Below are 7,357 nucleotides of genomic sequence, written 5' to 3'. Positions count from 1 at the left end.
AGAGGCAAAATCCATGAGCAGTTGAAAAGCTAATTGATGACTGAAGGGTACGTCTGCCTTTACCCTGTCATTAAAATCTAAATTAATTTGGCTTGGATTACCCTGGGCTGTTTCAGTCAACTGTGAGGATGGCTTCTCTGTGTGCAGTCTGCAGACAGTCCCTGGCCATGTCACTACAGACGGTACCTGGCCATGTCACTACAGACGGTACCTGGCCATGTCACTACAGACGGTACCTGGCCATGTCACTACAGACGGTACCTGGCCATGTCACTACAGACGGTACCTGGCCATGTCACTACAGACGGTACCTGGCCATGTCACTACAGACGGTACCTGGCCATGTCACTACAGACGGTACCTGGCCATGTCACTGGAGATGATCCCTGGCCATGTCCAACAAGCCTGCAGGGTGGCACATGACTAGCCATAGAGTCAGGAAGGGAGGGAGCCATTTCTTTCAGATTCCCCCATCCCTCAGGAGGAGCCAGACTCCCCCAGATAAGCATGTGCTTATGGCCATCTTGCTCCAGCAGGGTAAGTAGTGCTGTCCTCTGGCAGTCTGGGCTTGTGGGCCACAGTGAAAACCAACGGCGGCTAGCTAGCTGCATGCATTTTTCCACAGAGTGCTCCTGCTCATCACTGTTTTGTCTTTCAATCCATATACATTTATCAATATACCACAATAGGCCAGGGTAGGTAGAGTGACAGCTCATTCAGTAAAGCACACTGAATATAAACTGCTTTAACGTTTTATGCCCTGAAGGTTTCATGCTGGATTTTCTGAGATATTTCAATATTTTCTGTGTTTTCTGCGCACTTGCTCTGGTCCTTATTTTCCTTTTCTCCTTGCTGCGTGTCTCCGCCCCCCCACACCATATATGTGTTTATTCTCTTTTAATCATCTCACCTGCTCCTCGTTGTCTCTTCGTTTGTGTGGCTTATAAGCCTGCCTGTTTCAGTCCTCTGTGCTAGTTTGTTTTGTTTGTTATCTGCTTGTATGCATCTTCCCCATAGGTCTACCCTCTGCTTCCCAAACACCTGCCCAGTTTCTTTTGCCCAGCTTGTTTGTTTGTTTCCCGTCCGGCCAGCTGCCTGTTCCTCTGCTGTACCCCAGATCCAACCCTTGCTCACCCTGGACCTCCTTCTCTGCCCCGCACCATCCTCTGCACACTTCCTCACCCTTCTCCAGCCTTGTCTTCTGACTCCCCGGCTTCGACCTCCGCCTGCCCTTCTACGCCCGCCCGCCTGATCCTCAGTACCCTGTTCGGTTGTCCCATGACTCGCTGCATGGACTGGATTACTCACTGCATATTCCTATATCACCCTGTTTTGCTGTGACCTGACCCTTGTTCTGTCGACCTGCATTAAAGCCTGCTCTTTTCATTTCACCCTTGAGTCTGCTTCTGGTTCCTCTGTCCGCCGCCCTGACTCCGACTCCCTATTTTGTCTTCTAAAATGTTATTTGTTTTTATAAGTTTATTGATTTTATGCTTATTTGATCTTAAGTATTGTTATCTTTTGTGGCATTGTCTATTTTTATGGTATTCGTTTTCACTGCTATATAGCATACCGCACGATATGCTAAACAAAGCTCTCATTATATTCTCTTCAACAGTTTTGACATAAAGAAGCATGGCCATCAATTATGTGCTCTAAACCTTAACCTATTTCTCTTATTGCCCTTCCGGTTTTTTGTCTTGTTTTATTCTCATAAAGAGTAGGATAGAGAAGGATACAGACAGTGTGCTTTGTACAAAAGTCATTTTTCCGAAAATATAGCTGGCGACCTAATGTGTCAGCCATTTTGCAGGATGTTTTGAGACTCTGGACGTACTCATCATTTCTGAAAACTGTGATGTCTGATATGTATGATCTTTCATTGAACTATTCATTAACAAGCATATTTGATATAAAACAACATTATTGAGCAATTTAATTCCTGCAAGTGTAAGTACTGCTTAATAAACATATATATACATTTTTCCGGTGTAAATTATTTGAATCATTTCCCATTCAAGCTTAAATTCTTCATTTTCATTTGAAGCCTTCGCTAATGTTAGCATCCACTACTCCTACTCTTGCTGGATTTGTCGCTGATGTCATCTGCATGTTTTGATAAATATTTGTGCTCATTTTGCCAATGGTGGAAATATCACTTTTCATTTCATCATCACTATTCTTAGCAGTATACAGAACAGCTTACACCTCTTGAGAAATTGTGCCTCAAAAATACATATTCTTTGTAAAGATAAAGATGACTGGCAAGCTTAACGTTTTTGTTTAAGACTGTGCTTTTATAGTTGTAGAGGAAATTATGTTTATCCCCCAGGACACAGTCATTGGCTGTCCAGCGGCAGTACCGGGGATGAATTAATCCTCAAAAATAAAGCCTCTACCGCCATCTACTGGCTCATGTATAAAATATCATCTTTATCTGCGCAGTTGGTTTGTTCCGTTTGAAATTGATTTTCTATGCCAAATACATTTTTATATAAGATAGCCTCATCTTTGTGCTTTAAAAGGGCATGCCTTTGCTTGTTATTCAAAGTTCAGGTTTCCACATCATTCAATGTTTATTCATCTTTCAATGTGTAAAACAAATTGGTTATGTATACCTATTATGGATACAAAATAAATCCAGTAAATAGCATCACATTAATACCTATTTAATTCTATTGAATAATTAACTTGACACTGAGGAAATGAAGGAAAGCTCATGACGATAGTCTGCTCCTCCTACATCTTATTAAAAATAATACCAGCTGCAGTGGGCTCCAGAATTATTGGCACCCTTAATAAAAATGGAGAAAAAGGTTGCACGTAATAAACTACATGGATAATCTATATGTTATGTTAATAAATGACACACTTTTATTTCAGTCCATATACTCTCATGTTTCAGTGTTTTTTATTTAGTAATCTATTTTTTTTCTGAAAACAAATGTATTGGCACCCCTAACAATTACTGTAAATAAAATGAAACAGTGAAATTGGCAATGCAATTTTACTTAATTTAGTTATTTTCAGTCTAAAGGAACTATATTGTGTCATTACATCACTTCCTGTTTCACCAGAGTATAGAAATTAGGTAAAAACCATGCACAATCCCTTTGTCCACCATCACCATGATAAAAGCCTAGAAACTATCCTTCACAAGTCTGGTAATGGGTCAAAAAACAAAAAACGAAAGCTTAAACATACCGTCGATTGTAAGGGCAATAATAAAAAGGCGTAAAACACAGAATGGTTGCAAAATATTGAAAAAGAGCATCTCTGAACATGCAACGCGTCAAACCCATAAGTGGATAGGCTATAGCAGCAGAACACCAATAAGCCAAAATAATAAGTCTAAGAAATACGTAATGAAGTGCTCAGTGAGTGTATATTCTTCATTAAATAATTTAATTGTGAACTTAATTTTTTTTTTTTTATTCATTAATTAATTAATCACCTGTCACCTTTCTATCATCAGCTTGAAGGCTATTACACCTGAACGTTAGAACGTTATAGACATAAGATATAGCGAGTTTACTCTTTAATTAGTTGTTCGTAAATAAGCACAAAGGATGCTAGCAAACAGACCGCTAGTTGGGCTACATTAGACTAGAAATCTTCTGAACGCTAAGTGAGAAAACATCTGGATTCACTTGACTATTATGGTAAACCCTGCGTTCATCATCGGATATTTTCTTGAAATGTTTTTGATGAGTGCTCGTCAGTTACACCCACTGAACTGTTAAATTACAGAATGGTTACATCTGTGATCCCCTTCACTCATAGGTCGGAACATCAGTTAAATTGCATCTCAGACTACCCGGAAGAAGAGGACCGAACACGTTCGGATGAGCAAGCATGCTAGCGTCTACGGTTCGATTTTCGGAGGTGTTATTTGTGATTACCACGAAGCCAATTTGATAAGATAGGGTAATATTAATGGCACTATGTGCAGTTGGTCATTAAACAACGTTTGAAAAAAAAAAAAAAAAACATCGGGTATTGTAGGGGATGGACGACTCGGAAGTAACGGCAGGTACGTGGAAGAAGTCTGTTAACCACGAAGCCATCTTTTGTGTTCTGCCGGCTAGTTTTCTTGGCCTGGCACGCAATCTGGCAACGTCAAGCCATCGAACTGATTTTGCAAGTTGAATTATACCCATCTAGTCGCTGCTTTACGGACAATTTAATTGTGTCTTGATGACTGTGCGGCTGACCTTTATACACGGCAAAAACTACGCCAAGAGGCTCCCGCCTGCTAGCTACTTGTACTTTACAATAACCTTTAATCTTCGCTAAGCAATTCCTGTCCATTAGATCGCTAAGTACGTAGCATGTTCTCAACACGTTAACGAATATTAGGGAAACCTATCAAGTTGTGCAATATTTAATTATTTTTAAATATGCGGAAGTTGGTATGTCTTTTCTGGTTACCTCACCAAATGTTCTGAACTAATTTGCTATGACTTTTTTTTATTTTTTTTTTTTTATTTTTTTATGCCAAGTTAAATTAATGCAAGATTTAGTTTCCCCTAAATTTCCTGAAGTACTGCAATTTGATGTTAAATCGTATAATCGGCAACCCACCAAGAAGGTTGCATGCTTTATGGACCTCCAGAAACGTCTCCGGAAGGGGGCGCTTACCTCAAATGGGAGCATCCATTTAAATCTGAAATTGCGCTGGTTTCTTAAATTTAGTTTCAAACTTCCCATTGAACTTTCAGGTTGTGCTCATGCCACGCTTCTGTCGGTATCAATTTTAGACCACTGACGTGACTTCTACTGCCAAAATATCATTCCTCTGCCTGTAACTACTGTAAGTGTTCTACAAGGCATTGAACAGGAACACTAACCCCCGCCCCCCTTTTTTCAGTGGTCCTATCTCGGCGCTTTGGCTATCCGGACGGAATTGGCTGAATTGGATGTGTCGATTTGAGGTCTTGTGACTTATGCCTAAAGTGTAGGTGAGGTGGTATTGGACACCAGTTGCGTCTTGTAACGGGCATGTCTGGTAAGTAGCTTGTGTTTAAAATTGATTTTGTGTGTGGGGGGGCTCTGTGGGAGGATTATTGCATGCAAGTGTCCCTCATCGCCTTGGAACGAGAGACCCGGAAAGAGACCACAGTTTGAGCAAGGCTCCTGCTGAGGAGCAGGGTTGTGAGTTTCCTCAATAGCACATGGGAATTGATGATAAACTGGGTGCTACTGGAAACCAAATTGTGGGGGAGCTTTTTAAAAAATAAAATAAATAAATAAAAATAAATAAATTTTAATGTGCATGTTATGTTTTTCTGGTCCTGGGCAAGAGCTACTGTGTAGCCAGTCTGGCAGTTTGCTGGCGCTCTACCCATCTGACCGAGATTATATCAGAGTGGGTACTGGAGTCCCCCTCGGCAGTAGCAGGTGTGAGCATTGATTCAGCTGTGTTATGTTCATGTATAATACTGCACACAAATCCCATAATGCTTTGTAATTATATTTTGACTGTCTTTAGGGTGTATGCTGAAGATGCTCTACTTCAGTTTAACTGAAATTACTGTACTGACCTTTTTCACATTCTCAATTTGACTAAAGTTTGTACTTTCCCTTTCTGCCTTAGGGTAACGGTCATCTTGCTCCCTTGAGGTCTGCCCCAGCCAGATGGAGGGTCTCTGGCGTGGCTTCTCTGCCATTCAGTCAACTGGCTTTACAAGTTAATCTGTTGCCATAGGGTTTTTGTGTTCTGTATTAACCCAGGTTTGTAACTTGTCCTCCCTTTAAAATCAATTCTTTGTTTTAGCAGTACATGATACTGTTCATTAGTATAGTGGGAGGGCTGTGCTGCTTAACCCATTATCTCAGGCAATGCATTTCTCATTTAGACTTTCTGGACCTAAAGAATTTAGTTTTACCTTATGTACTAAATCTTTAATGTAATTCAATAAACTGTTATTCTTTCCTGCATTGTTTTGCTATAAGTATGCATACACATTTGTCTTCAGTTTCTGGTGACACTGTTGCTCTTGTGGTTGACTAAGTGACTGCTGTGTGGGATTGCACTTGGTGGGTTTTATTTATTTATTTTTTTTTCTCCCTCCCCTCCCTTTCTGTGCACCTTTCTCTCTGGACTCCAGAGACTGCATGAACATCCCAGGAGTTTCTGAAATGTTCAATCACCCTCGCTGGTACCAACAAACATTCCATCAAAGTCATTTGATCACATTTCTTCCTTGTTATGACGTTTGGTCTGAACAATTTAACCTCTTGGCCATGTGTGCATGCTTTGGCTGATTTGATATTTGCCTTAATGAGCTGGTGTACTGGGTCATGTTTAGCCCTCACCAATAGTTGGGAGGTAATGTATCATTAAAACTGAAAATTAAAAAAATTCAAACATGCTCCTGGTCTTCATAACACTGGTTGAATTTTGTTTCCTGCTTTATATGAACTGCATGATGGGGGCACATGAGAGCCATATTTTTCTGTCCTGTAAAGACCTAATGCAATGTCCCAAATTCAATTGTCTGTAACAGACTTGAATTTCTCATGCATGTGAGTTCCACAAGCACTAAAGCTCTTGCCAAACTGAGTTCAGGAAAAGTGGAACTTGGCTGCCTATATGTCGGTAAAGAAAGAGTTTGTATATCTGAGTAATGCAATTAAAGGATGTTACCGGTTGTGTATGTATTCTAGCCTACAAGGGCGGCCTGTAGTGTAGTGGTTAAGGTAAATGACTGGGACGCGCAAGGTCGGTGGTTTTAATCCCGGTGTAGCCGCAATAGGCCCGCAAGGCCCTTAACCCTGCATTGCTCCAGGGGAGGATTGTCTCCTGCTTAGTCCAATCAACTGTACGTGGCTCTGGATAAGAGAGTCTGCCAAATGGCATTAATGTAATGTAAAGGGTAAGAGGTTTAAAAAAAAAAAAAGTTAAGGTAAAGGTTTACACCTTTTAGAGCTGATGCTCATGAAAGGACATTTCTTTCAGTGTTTGGATGCAACATCAAATTGTTTCGAGGAATAACCTAATTGTCTCATGTACAAAAATATTATCTTCACCCCATCAGGAACTGTGGCTTTCTCTATTAAACACAGGTGCGCAGTAGCATAGAATTGAGCATATAACTCGTAGCTCGTCTTCGATTTTAGAGCATTCTTCGAAATTATTAGCGTTGTATTTTCTAGGCTGTAAGATATAGGATAAATGGCCTATAGCTCTGCATTATCCACCAAGCAAATTTGTGTAGAAAATTCCGGAAAAATGACACGCGATGTGCGCGATCATGTGCACTAGCACTGGGACCGAGCGACGTCATGTGACCACTTTTTACACAAAGCATTTTTACATGGGAGACTCTGCACGTCAGTAGGGGCGTTCCATATT

The 7,357-nt window shown here is 40.7% G+C and overlaps 1 long non-coding RNA gene across 3 annotated transcripts; it reads left to right on the top strand.

Annotated features, from left to right (window-relative positions):
• The first annotated feature begins 3,814 nt into the window (after positions 1-3,814).
• Positions 3,815-6,374, top strand: LOC133122673 (uncharacterized). Of its 3 annotated transcripts, none has more exons than XR_009708127.1 (4): positions 3,815-4,033; positions 4,871-5,008; positions 5,597-5,733; positions 6,131-6,374. It is a non-coding gene; the product is annotated as an uncharacterized LOC133122673 (long non-coding RNA). The 3 variants fall into 3 exon arrangements; XR_009708128.1 differs by having other exon boundaries at positions 6,111-6,374; XR_009708126.1 differs by lacking the exon at positions 6,131-6,374 and having other exon boundaries at positions 5,597-5,954.
• The last annotated feature ends 983 nt before the right edge of the window (positions 6,375-7,357 follow it).

The sequence above is a fragment of the Conger conger genome, chromosome 2, assembly GCF_963514075.1.
Source record: "Conger conger chromosome 2, fConCon1.1, whole genome shotgun sequence".
Lineage (NCBI taxonomy): Eukaryota > Metazoa > Chordata > Actinopteri > Anguilliformes > Congridae > Conger > Conger conger.
This window is presented reverse-complemented; position numbering and strand designations above follow the sequence as displayed.